The sequence below is a fragment of the Hylobates moloch genome, unplaced genomic scaffold (genome assembly GCF_009828535.3).
Source record: "Hylobates moloch isolate HMO894 unplaced genomic scaffold, HMol_V3 SCAFFOLD_6247, whole genome shotgun sequence".
Lineage (NCBI taxonomy): Eukaryota > Metazoa > Chordata > Mammalia > Primates > Hylobatidae > Hylobates > Hylobates moloch.
The window spans coordinates 1-4,040 of record NW_026658522.1 but is presented as its reverse complement, the minus strand read 5'-3'; the positions used below and the strand labels follow the sequence as shown (position 1 = coordinate 4,040).

General features: G+C 39.2%; 1 pseudogene; it reads right to left on the bottom strand.

Annotated features, from left to right (window-relative positions):
- Window positions 1-2,281: 2,281 nt before the first annotated feature.
- LOC116465554 (large ribosomal subunit protein uL23-like) lies at window positions 2,282-3,099 on the bottom strand (annotated as a pseudogene).
- Window positions 3,100-4,040: the final 941 nt, after the last annotated feature.

Here is a 4,040-nt window from a genome sequence, read left to right as displayed (position 1 = left end):
CTCCACCACTGATGTCAGCCTCTCCTTTCTTGCCTGATAAGAGACCACCCATGACAGAGAGGTTCTGGCCAGTGTACAGAGGATGCACAGAGCGAGTTTTCATGTCCTCTGCTTCACCTTTTAATGTCAGAGGGCTGAAAATTCCACCCTGGGATCATGCTAACACTGCCATTTGTTGTACATGGGACCCATGAAGAAGCAAGAAACTCAATTGCGCATGCATGCATTTCTCCTTCCATAAATATTCATGACTCCTCCTAGAGCTTATTAAATAAATGTATTTGGCCATTCCACTCAGCATAAATTACTATTTCCTTTACCTCCTCCTTGAAGCATCTGTTTCTGGCTTCTGGCTGAAGGCTATGCTTCCCAGCCTGTCAGAAGGACAACCCTGCAGGCTGCAACCCTTTATAGGAAATACATCTCTCACTGGGTGCGGTGGCTCATGCCTGTAATCCCAGCACTTTGGGAGGCCAAGGCAGATGGATCACCTGAGGTCAGGAGTTTCAGACCAGCCTGTCCAACATGATGAAACCCTGTCTCTACTAAAAATACAAAAAATTATCCTAAATTGACTAATTTAAAATTGACTAAATTCTCCGTTCTCAAACCTCTGCTGACTATGTGTTCCACCAATATGGAATTACTTCTACTTCCTTTCCTGTTTGGATGACTTTACTAAGAATTATTTCAAACTTTAGTGGCTCCTTTGAGAAAATTTTTATCTTCAAAATTGCCTTCTTTTAGACCTTTCCTTTCCCAATTGAGTCTCTCAACTCCCTATAATCACTGAAATTTTAGGCACCCTGCTCCAAGCCTTGGAGGCTCTCAATGTGCTGAAGAATCTGCAAAAGCAAACACCTGGGGCTGAAAAATAAAATAGAAAAAAATTAGTTCTCACCCTCCATAAGATTATACGTCAAAACAAACAAAAAAAAACCTTAAAAATCTCCAAAAATGCTGGTGAGAGAAAAGCTTTAGCCCTCATATGAAGAAGAAAAAAACTTGTTCCATTTTCCAGATACAGAGTTATAATACAAATATAAAATGGGGCAAAGACAAAAACCAATTCTTCTATATAAACTAGTGAATTTTGTAGTTATTGTAATCACATTAGTCAGGGTTCTCCAGAAAGGCAGAATCAATAGGATATATGTAGATAGACAGATGAGAGAAGATTCATTAGGGGAATTCGTTCACATAATTATGGAGGCTGAGAAGTTCCACAATAGCCTGTCTCCGAGTTGGAGAACCAGGAAAGCTGGTAGCATGGCTCACTCCAGACACAAAGGACTCAGAATCAGGGAAGCCAGTGGTGTAACTCTGATTCTGAGGCCAAAGGTCTGAGACCCTGAAGTTCTGATGTCAAGGGCAGGAGAAGAAAGACGTTTCCATTTCAGAAGGAGATAATTCACCTTTCCTTTTCCTTGTTGTACTATCTGGGCTCTCAACCAATTGGATGATGCCTGTATTCATCCATTTTTATACAGCTATGAAGAAATACCTGAGTCTGAGCAATCGATAAAGAACAAAGAGGTTTAATGGGCTGACAGTTCCACATGGCTGCAGGGGCCTCACAATCATGGCAGAAGGGGAAGCAAAGCCGTCCTTCTTCACATGGCAGCAATAAGGAGAAGTGCTGAGCCAAAGGGGAAAAACCCCTTATGAAACCATCAGATCATGAGAACTCACTCACTGTCATGGGAACAGCATGGCAGTAACCACCACCGTGATTCAATCACCTCCCACTGGGTCCCTCCCACGACATGTAGGGATTATAGGAACTACAATTCAAGATGAGATCTGGGTGGGGACACAGCCAAACCGTATCAGTGCCCATCCACATTAGGTCATGGTTATCTCAGTGTCTTCCAGAAACACCCTCACAGATATGCCCAGAAATTGTGTTTTACCATCTATGTGTGTCTCTTAATCCAATTAAGTAGATATCTAAAATTAACCATCAGAATATTTATGCCCGATTCATGGCTGAAATTTCAGGATGAAAGCTATGAAATCTCTATTTGTGTTTGTATATCTATTAATGTATGTTATATATATGTGATATTTTCTTAACTCCAGATAGCATTGCAAAATTCATTTGTAAAATCCTCTAAAAGTGCTCTATTCTAACTTGGCTTGGAAAAAAATAAGCATTTATAAAGAAATATTCACCAAACCCTAGAAATATAGGAAATGATCAAATGTTTTTTAAGTTAACACGATTTGGATAAAACTTAGTTAAATAAGATTAATATAGTATTTTTGGTGTAATAAAACAACTATGTCTTCAAAGTTATCACTATTGAATATAAAACAAACATAAATTCCTATTCTGCTTGAGTTCTAGTCAAATAAGCTAATATTATACTTACTAGAAATGTAAAATCTTAAAGCTTATAGATTTGATTCTAATTAATTTGTCATTCTTATGAAAAACGTTATTTTCTTATGGAGAAAAGATACACATATATTTAGAGTTAGCCGGCTGGACTCAGTTTAGATGATCCCAATTTTGTTGCGACATCCAAAACATCATAATCAGGAGCCAGTCGAACATATGCCTTCTCTTTATCAGGACAAATGAGGGTGGTGACCTTGGCCACATCACTGTCATAGCGCTTCTTCTTCACAGCCTGTTTGATCTGGCGCTTCTGGCTTTAACATCCACAATGAACACAAGCATGTTGTTTTCTTCTATCTTCTTCTGGCTGACTCAGCGGTCAGCGGAAACTTGATGATAGCATAGTGGTCAAGCTTGTTTCTCCTGGGGGTGCTCTTCCGAGGATATATGGGCTGCCTCTGGAGTCGCAGTGTCTTGGGCTGCCTGAAGGTGAGTGACATGCGGATCTTCTTTTTTGCGTGTGGCTATGGACACCTTTCAACACTGCCTTCGTGGCCTTGAAAGCCTTCACTTTGGCTTCGGCTTTAGGAGGGGCAGGAGCTTCCTTCGCTTTCGGTGCCATCCTGTGAAAAGTGAAAAGCATTATTTCAAAAATAATCTGTTTACAGTAAATCTGCCTAACAGTAGTTTCCAAAGTACCTGTGGTAATTTTTAACCTTAAAGTTAAGCTAAGTAAAAGATTTGCCTTAAATATCTAGACCATTTATAAATAAGATACAATACTAAAACGTTAATTACTGAACATAAATAATTCAAGTTTATATACTTTTGGCTTCCTATTTTTACAGAGAGACTAAAGATATTTTGGCCCATTAATAAACATCTTGTTTTCTGCCATACTGAGAAATTGTATTATGAGGAAACACATCCCTCTAGATGTTGGGAGATGGTATATTCCTACATTTTCTAACCTACTATGGAATGCTAATATACGACAGTTTATAACTGTCTACTTCCTAGTTGTCTCTGGAACATAAGAGATTACTAAGTATTAAAATTATAATCAATATATGTAAATAAAACTACTAGAAATAATAGAATAAGTAGAAACAACTCTATGCAAAGCATGCAAGAAAAGTAGGGCATGTTTCACAAGTAAAGTAGGTTGTATTTTTTATAAGGAAAATGATACATAAGATACAAATAAAAAGAGATACCTAACCTTCCGTGTGTTATATTTGTATGGGTAAAATGTTATGCTTTCAGAAATTATATAAAATTCCTGGAAATGTGTCAATGTCCTCCTTATCCATGTTATGTGCCAGTATAGAGTAATGAGTCATAATTCCAATTATTATTTTAAATTTTGTGCCGGGTGCACTGGCTCATGCCTGTAATCCCAGCACTTTGGGAGGCTGAGGCGGGTGGATCACAAGGTCAGGAGATCCAGACCATCCTGGCTAACCCGGTGAATCCCCGTCTCTATTAAAAATACAAAAATTAGCCGGGCGTGGTGGCGGGCGCCTGTAGTCCCACTCGGGAGGCTGAGGCAGGAGAATGGCGTGAACCCGGGAGACAGAGCTTGCAGTGAGCCAAGATCGCGCCACTGCACTCCAGCCTGGGTGACAGAGCAAGACTCTGTCTCTAAATAAATAAATAAATGTTGTATGCCACAGAAAAAATCGAATATCCTTGT